This window comes from Amborella trichopoda, chromosome 11 (assembly GCF_054954075.1).
Source record: "Amborella trichopoda isolate Santa Cruz 75 chromosome 11, AtrichopodaSantaCruz75HAP2 v2.0, whole genome shotgun sequence".
Lineage (NCBI taxonomy): Eukaryota > Viridiplantae > Streptophyta > Magnoliopsida > Amborellales > Amborellaceae > Amborella > Amborella trichopoda.
In genome coordinates, this window is record NC_142346.1 from 19,180,246 (window position 1) to 19,199,576 (window position 19,331).

Genomic DNA, 19,331 nt, shown 5'->3' on the forward strand with positions numbered 1-19,331 from the left:
CCTTACTGACTGACCTACCATGTCCGACCCGTCAAGCTCGCAAACCTTTTATCGCCACCAACGTTGACCTCCCTAGAGAAATGGTCGTAAGCGCGCCCAATGATGCACATGAGGATCGCATGAATAAGTTTGAGGATATGGTGCGCACGATGATGGAAAAGATCGATCGTATTGACGCTGCACGCTAGTTGGCTAGCCATGAGGTCAATTCCCATCACTTTGATGGTATACCTCCACGGCAGCCTCCTCCATCTACCTCGTAGGACAATTCTATCCCTCATCCGGTCTCTCAATCTGATATTAACATTATGGTCACCCATAGCCTAAAGAACAGACAAATTCCAGGCATACAGGGGGCAACGCCTTATCAAAGACCATACTTCTCCTATATTGATAAAGTCATGTTCCCCTCAGACCAGCATATCACGCACTTCCAAGCAGCATGTTAGGAAATGGTAGTTGACGGGAGACTTCTTCTCCACTAGTTTGTCGAGACCCTTGATGGCCCGACATTTCAATGGTATGCCCAACTTCCTCCAAACTCGGTGCATACATGGGAGGAGATGGAGAAACTGTTCGATCAACGCTTTTATGAGGTCGAGAGAGAGGTTCAAACCATCGAGCTTCTCACCTTGACTCAAGACCCTGATGAGCTTGTAGATCAGTTCATATCAAGATGAAAAAACTTGGCTTCTCGCCATTCTAATCCTATTCTTGAGAAGGTAGCAGTACGAACTTGTGTGCGGAATATGCGACTTGAAATCGCTCTACATGTTAAGGCCTCAATCCGACCTCCATGTCAGAGTTGATCTATAAATCAGTTCGCATAGAAAGTTTGTCATGCCATCATGGTGTGACACCACAACCATTTACAAGTTTAACAAGTAACCGGGGCAATGATAGCTCTCGAAATAACAATGGGGCAGCCAACAGAAAGGCGTAATCAGTGCAGCCGTCATGGTCACTGATTCAAAGAAGGCTTCCCCCCAAACTTTGGACCTCTCTAATGGGGTAACCGCTGCAACAGTAACACCCCAGGCTGGCAAGCAACAACTGTCGTACAATAGGGTACCTCCACTAGCCAACTTTGATCAGAATGATTATCTCTCCAAGCATAGGAATAAGGTCTATCCCATTGAGAAGGAATGAGTCCCTGAGTTGTTCCAGTTATTATAGGAGCATAATATGATCCAGCTTCCAAAAACCAAGTTCCCCGAGCAATCTGGCCTTGACAATCAGGTGAATTATTATGCTTACCATCGCAGGATTAATCATCCTACGGATGATTGCTACACACTGAAGGACATCATTGAGGCCCTGATTCAGAAGGGTCAAATAAAGCTTGAATACCAAAAGAAGGCCTTCGGGGTAGCTGAGGCCTCCCATGTTGTAACCATCCAGGAGGAGGATGAAGTGCTTGGAATTCTCTACGCCTTCTTCATTATAATGCTTCAGGAAGGCATAATCACACCAAAGCAGGCAAGACAACCCCTTCACCTTTTTCAAGGGACTGAAGATCGTTAGTGTCCATACCATCAAATAAGAGGTCATTACTTATTAGAATGCACAACTTTCCTGAACATATTCACAAAGAAGATGCAAGAGTATCAATAATTCTATAATCTTCCTGTAAGTGGTCCTCAAATCATTTCCTCATCGGGGCAAGAAGACCTCACAAGGTAGGACTTTCCCATCAATGACTTAGACCTTGCAGAACCCTCAACTTCCTAGCCATGGATGATCTGCCATGGCTAAAGCAGACTCAAGTCTTTGAGGCGAGAAGCAGTTCATCAAGCTAAGGTTGTTTGCCAGCTCAGCAAGACGAATCACACATTACCTTGGAAAACTAAAAAAAGATGGGCATTAAGGGCTACTCGTCGAAGAAACAAGACCTCTCAACCCATAGTCGAGTAGGAATTTCTCAAGCCCCTTCCTCCGTTGCCGACTTTGCTGGACTTCATCCATGACACGATCCTTTTTCCTTCTTCATCCTGTCAAGAAGACGTCCCTGTGACATCTTTCGCTCAGCAAATGTCCAATGAGGGTGACGACGTTAAAGCACTTCCCAATGGTTTGAGCAAGGGAAAGACCTAAAAGATCCCCTGCATCCATCCAATCCTGGTGATGATGTAAAAAGATACCCAGATCGGTCTGATGAGGGGAACAACCTTAAAAGTCCCCCACGTTCCAACCCTTCTCCACCTTCTTCTCTTGCTTCTCATTCTCTTATATCTTCTACAGATACGACCTTGATGTGCCAAGACTTCGAGGTTCTAGATCGGGAATTTGAAGGAATCAATATATGCAGGACATAGCGAAAGCGATTGAGAAAGTCCCTGGCACAGGCAGTAGGATTATTAATAGTTATTGATGCCTTGACAGTTAAAGCCAAGGCAGAGCCACCTTCATCAAAGAAGCACAAGAAGTAAAAGCCAAAGAAGCCCCAATGGTCCCTTGAGCCTGACTTCGAGGAGAGATTGAGAGAGTCAAGAGGATAAAGCTTCTATTCTTAAGAGGTGATATAAGTCTGTGAAGAACTGGCTGGCTTGGAGCAAACACTCTAGGCATCCGTACAAATACCGTATGGTTCGTATGAAGACACTCTTCACATCATCATCGCTGAACCTTAGTTCCCCTCTAGTGTTCAAAACAAGCCTCTCCAACTTGATGTGTTCCCCACATTTGAGGTTGACCTTTCCGTCACTCGATTCAAGGAAGGTGCAGAAATCATGACCCACTCTGGACCTCTATCAGAGGTAGAAATGTTAGAATCATGGATCTTTGCACTTGAGGTTGATTAAAAAATCTCTGAGAACCATGATGAAGAACTGCAAGAGGCTTTAGAAGAATGGGAAGAAGGTGGTCAGGCCACAGCTGGCGAACTTGAGGAAATAAATCTTGGAGATGAAGTGGATCCGAGACCCACTTTCATTTCAGCGAATATGTCTCTTGGAGAAAAAGAAGATTTCACCACCTTCTTGAAAGAAAACCGAGACGTCTTTGCTTGGCACTATCATGAGATGCCTGGGCTAGACCCACAAATAGTTCTTCACCATATCTGCATCGATCCAACTATCAAACTAGACAGAAGTCAAGAAGGTTTAGACCTGACCTAGAGATGCAGATAAACGTCGAGATAACCAAACTCAGACAAGTAGGTTTTATCCGTGAAGTCAAATACCCGAAATGGATAGCAAATGTCTTTCTGGTCAAGAAAAAGAATTGTCAAATCAGAGTGTGAATTGACTTTCACGATTTGAACACCTCTTGTCCTAAGGATGACTTCCCATTGCCATTCACCGAGATGCTCATTGACTCTACAGGTCACTGCCAGATCTTTTCCTTCATGGACAGATACTCCGAGTATAATCAAATAAGGATGGAGCCGAAAGATGAAGGGGCCACCGCATTCTTAACCCCAAAAGGGGTCTTCTGTTACACAATGATGTCTTTTGAATTAAAGAATGCTGTGGCCACATAACAAAGAGCAATGACGACCATTTTCGAAGACATGATACACAAAGAGGTGAAGTATTATGTAGATGACTTCGTGGTAAAATCTGAAGAGAAGGATGCTCACATGAAGGACCTTGAAAAAGTATTTGGGCGACTACGCCTTCATAAACTTAAAATGAACCCGCTGAAATGTACTTTTGGCGTGCGTTCCAAAAAATTCTTGGGGTTCATCGTCAGACATTGAGGGCTTGAAGTTGAGCCAGTTAAGATCAAGACAATCCAAGAAATGCCGTCACCGACTACACTTCGAGAACTGTGCTCTCTTCAAGGGCAACTGGCATACATTCGTAGGTTCATCTTGAATCTTGCAGGTTGTTGTTAACCCTTTGCACATCTGCTAAAGAAAGATACCCCATTCATCTGGGATGAAGCATGTCAGGCAGCCCTTGACGACATCAAGCATTACTTGCTCAACCGTCCAGTGCTCTCTACACCAGTATTGGGGAAACCCCTCATTCTATATGTGACTTCTTTAGATGAGTCACTCGAAGCATTGTTGGCACAAAACAATGAAGAGGGAAAGGAGACTGCGTTATATTACCTCAGTCGTAGGATGCAAGGAGCCGAGAGGAACTATCCCCCTATTGAGAAGATGAGTCTGACTCTGATCTTCACAGTACAAAAACTCCGCCATTACTTGCTTGGTCATGAAGTGAAACTTATATCAAAAGCTAATCTTGTAAAATTTCTCATGACATGCCCATATTTGTCAGGACGCCTTGCCAAATGAGCATTATTGCTGATGGAGTTTGACGTCACATATGTCCCACAAAAGGCCATCAAGGGTCAGGCCTAGGCTGACTTTCTAGCAGCACATCCCGTGCCGGACGAATCTCCTCTATCAAGCGACCTCCTTGATGAAGAAGTATTCTTTGTCGACCTTGCTCTTGTGTGGGAATTATACTTCAACGGAACCTTCCACTCGGAATGAGGAGGCATCGGAATAGTATTCCTGACTCTTACAGGAGGAATACTGCCACTTTCTTGCTCTCTCGCTAAAGCTGGTTCTCATAATGAAGTAGAATATCAGGCCCTTATAATCAGACTCGAGATAGCTTTTGATCTCGACTTGAAGCTGCTCAAGATCTACGGCGACTCTGAGTTGGTTATCTGACGTCTCAAAGGGATTTATGATGTAAGAAAAGACCCTCTCAAGCCTTATCACGATACTGCAAAATCGTATATGGCCCAATTCGAAGACGAATCCCTAAGTCACATCCCCAGGAGGCTAAATTTGCAGGCTGGTGCACTTGCAAAACTCGGCCCTACAATTCAGTTGTCCTCATCAAGACCCACGCTTGTTTGTGTGGCAGAATGGAGGCACATCGAGGTGAGAACTAAAGTCAATGTGGATGACGAGAGAAATATCTTCCTTGAGTGTCCTCCTTGTCCATTTGGAGCACTTTCATCGGCCAAAGAAGTAATCAAGACTGAACAAGAAATAACACAGAGTAGAGGAGCTAAGGGTCGAAATCAAGAACCACAATTCTTTGACCTAATATGTGTAGAAATTGAGCAGGTTGAAGATTGGAGAGACCCCATTACTAGTTTTCTAAAACATGGCAGGCTCCTAGAAGATCGTGCTGAACGCAACATCATACGTCGAATGTCCACCAAGTATACCCTCCTCGAAGATGATGTTCTCTTTAGATGGTTATTTGATGGCATTCTTCTGAGATGTGTCGACATCTAAGAGGCAAATAAGGTGTTAGAAGAAGTCCACTCAGGCATTTGTGGGCTGCACCAGTCCGATCCTAAGCTTTATGAACGAATACATAGGTTGAGATACTATTGGCCTTCTATGATCGTCAATTCCTTAAGCTACGCTAAAAAGTGCCAGGTATGCCAAATACACTTCAGCCTGGTTCACCAGCCTCCAGAGTCGTTACACCCTACGGTTGCGTCATGGCCCTTCTCACAATGGGGTATGGATATCGTAGGGCCTATTGACCCCCCTTCCGCAATGGGCCATGTTTTCATCCTAAGTGCAAAAAATTATTTCTCTAAGTGGATTGAAACGGTCCCCCTTAAGGAAGTTCCTGGGACAATGGTGGCCTACTTTGTTCGACATCATATCATATAGCGCTTCGGAGTGCCCGACCGGATCATATCTGACAATGGCCCTCAATTTAGGAGTCATCACATTGATCGCAAGGCAGTATAAAAAACAAGGAAGAACTGGCATGAGAAGCTTCTCGAAGCATTGTGGGCTTATCGCACTACTATCCGAAATGCTATCGATTCCACTCCTTATTCTTTGGTCCATGGGGGTGAAGAAGTTTTACCTCTCGAAATACGAATCCCTTCATTGTGAGTCGCTATTCATTAGGGAATAACTAAAGATGAGAGAATCAATCTCCGGTATCAAGAATTGGATGCGCTCGATGGAAAGAGGCTAGAGGCTCAGTAGAACCTTGAACTCAACTAAGGGAGAATGAAGAGGGCTTTTGACAAGTCTGTCAGGATCCCCTCATTCACTCGTGGTGATTTAGTCTTAGCTGTCAAGAGGCCTATTGTTATGCATGACGGGCGTAAAGGGAAGTTTGAACCTAAGTAGGAAGGTCCCTTTATAGTAAAAATGGTCTCGCCCAACATGGGCTACATACTAGCACTTCTTGGTGGAGAAGAGGCAATGCCCCCTATCAACGGGCGATACCTAAAGAAGTACTATCTGTGATGCGTACTCAAAAGAAAGGGACTCATTGCGAGAACAATCAAGATAGTCCAAACAAAATGCTAACTTTTTTCTTTTATATTACAGTAAAAATGCGTTACAAGTTACAAGAACCCATTACTAGGGAGGTTACAAGTCTCTTGCGTCTGAGGATAAGAGGACGGTTACAAACCAAAACTTGTGCTTTTGCTCTGCATTTGAGAGTAAGAGGACGGTTATAGGCCAAAACAAATGCCGGTCCCATGAGGAAGAAGTAAACCCACAAAAGGAAGGACCTCCTCATGAAGAAGAAGTGAAACCACTTGGAGAGTTAGCTTTAATTCATCTGACGAGTAAGAGGATGGTTACAGATCAAAAGACAAAGTAGAGCCACTCCAAGAAGTTAGCCTCAGTTCATTTGACATGTATGTCAAACATACAAGCCAAATACCTCATCTGACGTGTATGTTGAACATACGACGTAGGATCCATTCGACGCGTATATTAAACAGACAAGAGGGGCTGCCCTGGCAAGGAGCTGGCCTATGACGGAAAGCATGCCATGTTCACAGTGGATGCCCTTCCTTAGAGCAACATGAACCTCACTGTTATTCTGGAGGATTTAGCTTCCAACAGGTACCACAAGCCACGCCCCATCCTTCGCCACTTTGTGCCGACCCATGGACATTGCCGTACGTAGCTCATCGCTGAACACTGCAAACCCTGCACGTGACATACTGAAACATGCGAGCGTCAGTCTTTGCATCATGATAAGCCACATTTGCTGATCAGCGCTGATTGAAGCCAACACCGGTTGGGTCTTCTGGTGGCCAGCACCGATTGTGTGTCCAAACCCTAGCTCCGGCTATTTTTCTTGAGGGTCGGTGCCGGTTGTATCAGCACTCCAAATCATCAGTGCCGATTACCTTAGTGCCACTTGGACTTCTGTTAGCACCGGCCCTATCGTGACTGTTCGCCTATCGAGATTCCTCGTTTTCGCACCTCCTTAAATGGTCACAGGATTTCTAAGGACGATGGTTCACCTCCAACAACCGCACGCCTTCCTAGTGATGGTTCACATCCAGCAACCATACGCCATCCCCACGACAGTTCACCTCCTGCAGTCGTACAACCCACCTCCCATGGTCGTTTGTCTTTTGCCGGAATTGCTCCCACATGGCCGAGAACTCGCTGGAAAACCTTCCCGCCTATCTTTTTAAGCTAAAATTCACCAGAATCACATTGGAAGGCTTCTGCAGACTTCCCTTGAGTCCTCAGAAACCTCCGCGACAGCACGAAAGAGCCTAAAAACTTTGACAACCACCGGGAAACCGCTTAAAAAAACCTCGGAAAGCCCTCAAGATGTGCGAAAATACTCACAGATGTGTTTCCTGCCTCTTCCTGAAAGAAAAATGATAGCCAGAGCCTCCTCTCCTTCCTAGAAAGATTCTCAAAACGCTCTCCTTTCCCTATTACTTTCTCCGCAAACTCACTGAATACTTGGTGAAGTTTGTCTAACCAAGGTTTTCTCTACAGGACCCTGGACTGAAACCCTGCTGCCTGCCGAAGAACCTTCCTCGCAGAGACTGTTGCTGAAGTCCTGCTGCTTGCCGAAAACTTCAAACGAGCGCTCTCTCCTCACGATTAAAGAAAACTTGTGCTTAAGATTTTTTTTACCCTTGGTGAAAATAAGGGAAAACAAGATTTTACCCCCTTATATAGATTACACTGCCCTCGAATTCCCTGCACAAATTGGGAAGTCCAGTTGCGTCCAAGGAAAGCCAAGTGACAACAAGTCGAGTCGGGCTTTACGTGAGGCCCAAGGTAACTATCATCAACAACCCTATTGCCAGTTGACTTAGCGTTGGGCGTGTTTCCAAATCCATCCCCAGCACTGGTTGATACAGCGTCGGGTAAATTTCCAAACAACACAAGCGTCAGTTGACTTAGAGTTGGGGGTGTTTTCAAACACAACCTTAGCGCCGGGTGTGTCTCCGAAATGACCATAGTGCCGGTTAACTCAACACCAGTTGACTTCAGATAATATCACGGGTCATTCACAACGCCAGCTGAACGACGTCGATTGTGTTAGAACTCAGCGTCGGTTGAAAATTCACAAGAAACCATCAACGCTACACATGGCACCGACCATATTTCAAGCAGTGTATGCCCTACCACTATCCCAAGTGAACTTGCACCAAGCCGTTGGACCTAAACTATGACCTCACCAATGGAGTCATGAGCTGTCCCTCATCCCCCACTAGGAGTCAGACCCATACTGTGGCCCATCATCCTCAATGACGTTAGGGTCATTCTCACCTCCCCAATACTCAGGGGATCAACTTCACACTAAGCTACCTTATCCCCAGGCGTCGGGTTACCGGTCATAAAGTCTCATCTTTCACCCCAGAGAGTGCCTTACCCCCTTAAAAACCACAATAAGGTCCACTTCTGCTGGTCATCCTTCATCAAGTCACCATTTCCACCTAGCCCTCAGTTTGTGAATGGTCTTAGCCATGTTATCCCCAGGTAGTCAGATTACTATCCACAAGCCTATTCCCCAGTGTGTGCACATCACCTTCATTACCTCCTCATGAGTTCATCACCTTACATCATTTCCCAGTGAGTCTCACCCATGCTCACAAAATGGCGAGCCATCCCATCATCCATACTTGTTGTAAGTTAGTGGGTCACCATCGTCCACTCACCTTTCATACAACACCCATCTCTCATGGGTAGCTTCGAGTCAACTCCTCAGGTGAGCCAAACCACCACCATACTCACCCCATGGCCTTCATAGACTGCCATCCATCATCATTACGGTCCAGCTATATGACCTTAAACCATAGCGCACGTCTAGATCGCATGACGTTAAACTATTTCGCACGGGTCCCGGAGGCATGACTTTAAATACGCCCTCACAAAAAAAAAAGAAAAAAAAGAAAAAAAAGAAAAGAAAAGAAATAATGGGCATGGTGTATACCTGAACAAGGGAATGCTATGAGTAAAATTAATGGATGGGCGTGGTCATGAAACCATGAGTAAAAGAGTTCTGTGAATAAAAAACAGGCACGGTGAAAACCCGAAAGGGCATCGTGAGTAAAAATGGACAAAAAGGGTGGACATGGCTGAAAGGTCATGGGTAAAAGAGTTCCAAAATAAAAAAAAAAGAAGTTGGTGAAAACCGTCTCTACGGCACCGCTTCCCAAGTTCAAGCGATAATCCGCAAAGGATGCTTAGACCAATGAACAGGTTGATGCCTTCCACCGGTGACTTCAGCAAGCACTCCTTTCATTGTCAAGACATCCAACATGGTGTAGACGTTAAAATCATCCCTAGAGGTCCTTCTTCAGTCTTGGGTGAATAAGTAGCCCAGTCGAGGTCCCTCTTCAATCCTGGGTGAACAGGTAGCCCAGTCGACATCCTTCTTCAGCCTTGGGTGAACAGGTAGCCCAGTCGACATGATTCTCCAGTCCTGGGTGAATAGGTAGCCCAGTTGACGTCCTTCTTCAGTCCTGGGTGAATTGGTAGCCCAGTTGATGTCCTTATTCAGTCTTGGGTGAATAGGTAGCCCAGTCGACGTCCTTCTCTAATTTGGGTGAATAGATTGCCCAATCGATGTCCTTCTTCAGTTATGGGTGAAGAGGTAGCCCAGTGGATATCCTTCTTTAGTCTTGGGTGAATAGGTAGCTCAGTCGACCTCCTTCTTTGATCTTGGGTGAATAGGTAGCCCAGTCGACGTCTTTCTTCAGTCCTGCATGAATAGGTAGCCCAGTCGACATCTTTCTTCGATCTTGGGTGAACAGATAGCCCAGTCCACATCCTTCTTCAATCCTAAGTGAAGAGGCAGCCCAGTCGACATCCTTCTTCAGTCCAGGGTGAATAAGTAGCCCAGTCGACATCCTTCTTCGGTCTTGGGTGAACAGGTAGCCCAGTCGATATCCTTCTTCAGATCTGGGTGAATAGGTAGCCCATTTGACGTCCTTCTCCAGTCCTGAGTGAACAGGTAGCCCAGTCGACATCCTTCTTCAGTCTCTTATAGACTATAAAACGGTGCCATCCTTCTCTCCATGCATAGGAAGCAGGTCAATAAAGCCTACAAAACAGTGGAACTTCCCGACAGTCTCATAATGGCCCCAGAATTGGTCAAGATATTCATCAATACTTCAAAAGACCTCCTACCAAGTTTCATCGCGATAAGACATGTCTAAGGTAGTGAACACAATTTTTTTTTTTTAAAAAAATTGGCCTCTAGCACTCTGAAACGGACCCTACAATACATTTTCGATGTCTTAAATCCTATGGGACCACCACCATTGGATCTGACAAGGTGATAAACCCGTATGGGCCAAGTTTCGGCTTGATCAGGCACTATAGAACAAAGATATGAGCAAAATATTGAAATAGGAGAGGCCACACACTATTCCCATATGGCCTCACTGCACCAAAACACCGTTAAAGGTGGCTGTTTTTACAGTCACAAGAAGTAACTTTTGGGGCCCGTAACTCACTCATTCCAAATTAGATCTGTCCCAAATTTACTGAGAGTATTCATCTCATCAAGACGAACAATTCGATATGTGGTACGCCTGAGACGATATCCGAGCAGGGGGAAAAGCTAGAGAGAAGTTGTCGATTCAGGAAGAAGTTGCAGAAAATTCAGCAGCGACATGCCTCGCTCGATGAACCAAATCACGAGGCTCGCACAAAGGATCGACACAAAACTAATTCCATTGTGTGCATAAGGTTTAGGGCTATTGTTGGACCTAACCATGTAGCTGATGGAGGGTTAGATTTCATGCACGAAGCTGACGAATTTACTAAAATTGTGGCTGTCAGATTTCAGATTCCGGCAAAAACTCAAAAGTTAAGAAATCTTTGTTTAGGCTTCAAATCACATTCCGATTGTTGCCACGCGATCATGATGACATGCGAAATGCGCTATAATGAAGAAATCACAAAAAAAATTAAGGAAAGATCGCACTATCGATCCGAAGTTTTCAAGATTCAAACAAATTTCAAGTCTCGTGATCATAACTCAAAAACATGATTCATGGCTTGAGGTTAGTACCAAAACAATTGCCATGTCGATCCCTATAATAAAATAATAATCTTTCGATTAAACGGGCATCAGAACAACCTCGGGTCAACCACGAAAGACCACGTAAGTTCTCGGGCAGCCACAAGACTGTTCTGAAATTTCACACATTGTTAGGCAAGGGCAAAACAGTCCTTTTGTACCAATTTTTAGAATTTCTTTTAATTCAATTAAATCTTAATTTTCATCAATTAGGTCTAATTTTGATCAATCCACCCATGTTTGGGCACAACTCTATATAAACAAGCACTGCCTCATTGTAAACACACGGAGACTCCCCACCACCTCTCGGTCTTGAGTGGATTCTTTGAAGATTCAATAAAATTTTGATCACTTGCTTGAGCTTGGGAGTACGTTTCAGAGGGAGAGAGAGGAAAAGGGCCAGTACCCTTCGAGCAGATAACTTTCTCTCTCTTCTCTCTTTCTCTCTCTTCACTCTCTTCTTTCTCTTTATCTCTTCTCTCTCTTTCTTCTCTCTTTTTCTCTCATCTCTCTCTCTCTCTCTTCTTTCTCTCTTCTCTCTCTCTTCTCTCTTTCTCTCTCTTCTCTCTGTCTTTCTCTCTCTCTTCTCTCTCTTTCTCTCTCTTCTCTTCTTCTACCAACCAATGAGACCTAGCACCGATTGGCCTTCTCTTTCTTCTTCTGTCAACTGACGAGACCTATCACCGGTTGCTTTCTCTCTCTTCTTCTATCAACTGGAGAGACTTAGCATCATTTGTCTTTCTCTCTCTTCTTCTATCAACTGACGAGACCTAGCTTCAGTTGGCTTTCTCTCTCTTCTTCTATCAACTAACGAGACCTAGTGCCGATTGACCTTCTCTCTCTTCTTCTGTCAACTGATGAGACCTAGCACCGATTGAATTTCTCTCTCTTTGTCTACTAGTCGACAAGGCTTAGCACTGGTTGTTCTTCTCTGTCTTCTTCTACCAATTAGTGAGGCCTAATGCCGGTTGTCTTTTTTCTCTCTACCAATTAGTGAGGCCTAGAGCCAGTTGGTCTTCTCCCTCTTCTTCTATCAGTCTGTGAGACTTAGCACCGACTGCTTCCTCTCTCGCCCATCACCTGAAATAATCGACGATATCTAGCACCGATTGCATGTCCTCTTCGATTGCTCGATGATGGAGGTGTGGGTCAGGATAGGATTGAGTCTTGCGAAGGCTTGAGTCTGGGGCGAGAGGACATCTGTGATGGCGACATGCATGCGCCCCTTGAAGAGGATTACGGGAGACCTGGGGGTCGGCTTGGGATCATGCAAGTGATCTGGCCTTTGGAGGCCAAGAACTTCAAGCAGGTGTCTGTAAGAGAACGTGTGTAGGCTTGCCCCTTACATGGTGCGCTTATGTGTGCAGAGTAGGAGGACCACTCGAGTTAGCATAACAGTGGTGTTGCCCCGAGCGGTGAGATGCATATGAGTAGCGTGCACAGGACCTGGCCTTGGAAGGTACGATCTTGGTCACGGACTCGAGATAACATAAGGTTTGCCCGAGGTGTGACTCGAGTGGGTAACCCACAAGCCTTGTGGTGTGTGTGAGGGGTGGAGACTGTGGGATTTTCGCCACGATGTGTTGAGCCTCTAGGGATAGAGACCAATGGTGCAGAAATGTGGGGGGTAGTGTTATGGTGACCCATAGAAGCAATGACAACTTATTTACCTTTTGCAGATAGGGAATGGGAAGCCTTTTGGCGTACCTTAGGAACACAATCGGCAGGTGACTTGCCAGTGGCTGGGTGCATGTTGTGTGGGGCAACAGAAGTGCAGCCAATGTAGGGTGCCTTGGTGGAATTTCCACCAGAGCGAGGAGATGAGGAGTGAGGGACCTTTAAGTCCCGCCTCACACTGGTCCTGGGAGCTAGACAAGGGGCCTTTGCTCAAGAGGATGGTTGGGAACGAAGTCATCGAAACTTGTTCCCTAGGCTCGAATGCGAGGATAAGAAAATCCCCAATCTAGATAAGTGGGTTTCAAAACCCGCAGGCCATTAATAAAATGTGAAACGAAAATGAATGCAAATAATAAAAGAAGAAATTTGCTAAACAAGAAAGATCCGACTAAGGGGTAGTAAGTCCCCAGTGGAGTCGCCATGTTGGTTAGGTGCCTCGATCTCGCCCTTCGGATCCTTTTGGGCATCGGGTAGCACGCATCTCCGGTTTTCAGGGAAGACCGGAGATGTTTTTGAGATCCCTCTCTCTGGAACCTCGTTCGAGAATGGGGGCATGTGTTACCAATCGATGAGAGAGAAATTTCAGGTGGGTTCAAGACTTACTCGAGTTGGCTCGCGTGGGCGCCCTCTTAGATCACGAAGAATGCCCCCCAGTAATAAAACTGGTTTGGAATCACCTCCCTTAGCTTGTATTCTTCTTGTTTTTTGCAATCACACACATATAGCATAGGTCATAAGAAAGGTGGGTCAGACCTCACCCTTTTCCTCTTTGATGAATGTACACAAGCGCGTGCATTCAAAAAGAAAAAAATGAGAGAAGAAAGACGGGGGAGAAGAATTCGACTGAGCGAGAGGATCAGAGTAGTGATTAAGTTGATGAATAACTGGCCTGACATGATAGTAAAATGGGCTCGATAACTAAGACCGACTCACAGGGGTACTACTAGATGTCATACCAATACCAACTAGCTAGATACGATGGTTAGTCTATCGTGGCAATAAAGTGCGACAAGTAATCCTAGCACAACAACATTATGGCTGGACAACAAGATTACCATGAGCAGCTAACATCGATCCCTCTTAGTCGAATGAAAGAGTAACAAAATGAGGACTATGAAGAAAGAATAAGAAGCGAAGTAAGAGAAGAAGGGAACAGAAGGGGGGAGGGAGAAGAGAGGAAGAGAAGAGTATGAAAGGTGGGAGATTAAAAGAGAGAGAGGGAAGGAAGACACAGTCGGAGCTGGGCATTGTTGGCTATGTTCGAAGGAAGAGAGAGAAAATGCAGTCGGTACTAAGCTTCACCAACTGTGTTATACAGATAAAAGGAGAGAGAAGATGCAGTCGGTGTTAGGCTTTGTCGACTGAGTAGAAGAGAGAGAAAACACAAATGGTACTAGGCTTCACCGATTGTGTCAGAAGAAGAGAGAGAAAATATAGTCAGTGCCTTCACTGACTGTCAAAAGAAGAGAGAGAAAATACAGTCGATGCTAAGCTTCACTAACTGTCAGATTAAGAGAGACAAAATGCAGTCGACGCTAGGTTTCGCCGACTGTGTCAAAAGAAGAGAGATGGAGAGACCCAGTCGGCGTAAAGCTTGCACCAGTTGTGATGGAAGAGAAGTAAGAGAGAGAGATCGAGCTAGCGCTAGGCTTCACTGACTGTGACAGAAAAGGAGAGAGAGAAATCCAGCAGGTGCTAGGCTTCGTTGACTGGCTTTAGAAGAGAAGGTGAGAGAGAAACCCAATCGGTACTAGACTTCACCGATTAACTTCAAAAGAGAAGGAGAGAGAGAAATCCAACCGGTTCTAGGCTTCACCGACTGACGTAAGAAGAGAAGGAGAGAGATAGAGATAGGAACGAGAAATAAGGGAGGAGAGAGAAAGAGATAGAGATGAGATAGAGGGGAGGAGTGAGAAAGAGATAGAGATGAGATAAAGGGAAGGAGAGAGAAAGAGAAGATGAGAGAGAAAGAGGGGAGGAGAGAGAAAGAGAGGCAAAGAGAAAGAGGGGAGGAGAGAGAAAGAGAAAGAGAAAGAGAAAGAGAAAGAGAAAGAGATGAGATGAAAGGGAAGGAGAGAGAGGGGAGGAGAGAGAAAGTTACCTGCCTGAAGAGTATCGATCCTTTTCTTCACTCTCCTCTCTCTCTCCAAGACATACCCAAGAACTTTAGCAAGAATGGAAATTTTATTGAATTAATGAAAAAATGAACCGAAGGTCCTTTACAATTTAGCTTTGCATGTTTATATAGAGTTGGGTTAAAATGTGGGTGTAGGCCCAAAAACTAGCAAGAATTGAAGATAATTACAATTTAATTGAATTTAAAGAAATTCTAAAAATGGGTGTAAAAGGACTATTTTGCCCCTGCCTAATAATGTATGGAATTTCAGAACAGTCCCTACTGCTGCACAAGAACTTGCGTGATCTTCTATGGCTGACCCAGTGTCGTTTTGATGCCCGTTTAATCAAAAGATTATTGTTTTTTTGTAAGGCTCGGCATGACAATCATTTTAATACCAACTTCGAGCCATGAATCATGTTTTTGAGCCATGATCATGAGACTTGAATTTTTGATGAATCTTGAAAACTTCGGATCAATTGTGTACTCTTTCCTTGATGTTTCTTCATGATTTCTTCGTTGAATCACACTGAACATGCCATCATGATCACGTTGCAACAAACGTAGCTTGATTTCTTGCCTAGATAAAGATTTTGTCGTCTTAAGTTTTTGACTGGTATCTTGAAATCTGACGGTCAAAATTTACAACAGCTTTTATGGCTTCGTGTGTGAAATCTAACCGTTCATCGTACGTGAGGTTCAGACTACGGATAGCCTCGGACCTCTCGTACATAATGCAATTGGTTTCATGCCCATCGGGTATGCAAGCATCGTGATTTGGCTACTCTAATGAGGCATGCTGCTGCTGAATTTTCTGCAGTTGCCATCATGGATCAGTGAATTTCATTTGGTTTTTCTCTTAGCTCGGGTGTCATCATGAGGCATACCACATATCAAATTGCTCGTCATGATGAGACGAACATGCTCATCAAATTTGGGAGTCATCTGACTTGGAACGGGTGAGATATAGGCTCCAAAAGTGACTACTCGTGACTGTAAAAGCAACCACCTTTAATGGTGTTTTGATGGAGTGAGGCCACATGGGAATACTGTGCAGCCTATCCCTTTTAAGTATTTTTCCCATAACTTTGTCTTGGAATGCCCGTTTAAGCCAAAACTTGACCCATAAGGGTTTTCGACCGTGTCAAATCTAATGGCAGTGATCCCACAACTGTTTGATGCACCAAAAGTATGACTTTAGTTATAGGGTCCATTTCAGGGTGCTAGAGACCGATGTTGCTGAAATTGTTTCTTTGTGTTCATTGCCTTAGACATGTCTGATCGTGATGAAACTTGACGGGTGGTCTTTTAATGTGATGATGAATATCTTGACCAATTTTGGGGCCATTATCAGACTTTCATGAATTTCCACTGTTTTGTAGGTTTTACTGACCTGGTTCCTATCAGGGACCAAGGTGTTGAAAAATACATTCAAACAACCTTCTCTCTCTTCTTCTTCATCTGCCATGGACGATGAAAGCACATCACCACCCATGTCTTCTCTCTCTTTTTCCTCTGACATAGAAGGTGGAGGCACATCATCGCCCATGTTTTCTCACTCTTCTTCCTCTGACACGGACGAGGAAAGCACATCGCTGCTCATGTCTTATCTTTCTTCTTCTTCCTCTGACATGGACTGTGGAAGCACATCACTGCCCATGTATTCTCTCTCTTCTTCTTCCTTTGACACGGACGACGTAACCACATCGTCGCCCATATCTTTTCTCTCTTCTTCCTCTGACACGGATGACAGAAGCATATCGCCGTCTATGTTTTCTCTCTTCTTACCCTTCTGTCATGGATGGTGGAAGCTCATCGTCATCCATGTTCTTTTCTATCTTCTCTGTCATCGCCATTCATGTTCCCTTGCTCTCTTCTCTCTCTTTCTTCTTCATTCTTTTCCTTCTCTTTCTTCCTCTCTCTCTTTTTCCTTTCCTCCTCATTATTCATCTCATCTTCTTCTCCCATACATGACATCTATAGTACTGTGCATGTTTTTCTTTCTCTCTCTTCTTTCTTATCTTTTTCTCATTTGACTAAGAGAGGCTAAGGCAAACATTAACATGATAGTCTTGTAGTATAGCAATATTGCTGCTGAGCCAGTCTTGGATACTATACCCACCTTAATGATGCCAGACTGGTCAATGATTGTTCTGGCGTCTAGTAGCATTGTTGTTGTGTCGGTTTAGTTACCATGCCAACTTTTCTATCATGCCGGGTCAATCACTTACTTGTCTAGTTGTTTTGTTAAGTCTAGTCTGGTTAGGTGCCTCGATCTCACCGTCTGAATCTAGGTAATCGGGTGGCACGTGTCTCGAGTTTTTGGTAAACCCAAGATTTGAGATCGCTCTCTTAGAACCTTACCCAAGGGCAAGGGCAGGTATAATAACTTTTAGGTGGGTTCGGGACATACTTGGGCTGGCTCACATGGGCGCCCTCTTAGATCACGAAGAAAGCCGCTCCAGCTGCTTGAGCTGGTTTAAAATCACCTCCCTTGACCTGCAATCCTCTTGTTTTTCAGCACAACACTTCTATGATTAATTTGTAAGACAAGTGGGTCGAAGGGGCCTACCTTTGTCTTAGGGTAATGCACGTTCATATGAGAAGGCATTGCAGTGCATGGTTCGATAAAAAAAATAGAAAAGAAAAAAGAGCTTGACAGAGGGGGGAGACCAACATGACGATCAGAAGTTACCGACTCGAAGTGGTAGCAAGTCGGGCATGATTCACAAGACCAGCACGACGGTAATATTACTTGAAAGCGAGGTCGGCACGGTGGTGTTAAGCTAAGTCTACCATCAGTCAAGTGAGAAGATAAAGGGATGAAGAGAAGAGGGCGAGACGACAAAGAGAAGAGAAGTCCAGACATCAATAAGCAATGTTGTTGGCAATGCGAGGAGACAACACATCCCGTGTGGATGGCACTGACTCCTGATGAGGCACACGATGATGGTTTCTCTTAGGTCACACGACGATAGGTGTGGGATGCAAGGAGAATGGTGATGGGCACCGGACGGGCGGAGGAAGCTCACGGACGGTGACGAGTGTTGCTAAAGCCTCTAGCTGACGGCAATAGGTATCGTCGTCTACATTAGATGCGGAGTAGAGGAAGACCCCTGCCAATGGCAACAAACTTCACCGTCTGGGTTCTTCATCGAGACGTCACAACAATGTCTGTGGGCGACGATAGGCAGCGCCGTCTATAGACTTCACTGAAAGAAAGAGACAAATGAATAGAAGGGGAGGGGGACTCATGCATGGTGCTGTCATCCTCATGGACGACCTGTGAGACCAAGGGAGAGGCATACACGGAACTGCCACTACCATGCACAACCTCTGCGAGGAACTCAGACGAAGAAGAGGGAGAAGAGAGGGGAAAAGAGAGAGGGAAGAAGAAAAGAAAAGAAGAGAGAGAAGGTTTACCTCAACCTTAGGGGTACCGATCAAAAGTTTATCTCACCTCACTCTCTCTCTCTTTCAAGCGTGACACAACAATAGGGTGCAAAATGATAGATTTGCTTTTTCTTGACATGTTGTGTAATTCTAGAACAGTCCTTATGTTACCTTAGAACTTGTATGATTTTGTATGGATGATCCGGGGACATTTAGATGCCCTGTTGATCGTAAGAAGAATGTTTTCTTATAGGGATCGGCATGACGATCGATTTGATACCAACTTCGAGCCATAGATTGTGTTTTTAGTGCAGGATCATGTGACTTATAATTTGAATAGATTTTGAAACTTTGGATCGATAGTGTGCTCGTTCCTTGATTTTTTTTGTGTTTTCTTCATTGAATCACACTGAGCAAACCTCTACGATCATGGGGCACCAAACGCAGCTCGATTCTGTGCCCGAAAGAAGATTTGTAAGTTTGGAATTTTGGCTGGAATCAAGATTTTGGTGACAGAATTTGTACTTTGTTCGTTGGCTTCGTGTGCATAATTTGACCATTCATCATGTATGGGGATCGAGTCAGAGATAACCCGAGACCTTACGCTCATAATGAAATTGGTATCACATCGATCAGGTCCGTGAGTGGTGTGATTTGGCCACTCAAGTGAGGCACGATGCTGCTAAATTTTCTGCACGTTCTTCACGAATGAACAACTTCTCTCTATCTTTCCTTCACGGTTAGGTATCGTCACGGGGCGTGCCACATATGGAATTTGCTCCTCTTGACCTGATGAACATGCTCACCAAATCTGAGCACAATCCGACTTGAGACAAGTGAGATATGAGCATCGAAAGTCACTGCTCGTGACTGTCCCTTTAATGGTATAGTGTTGT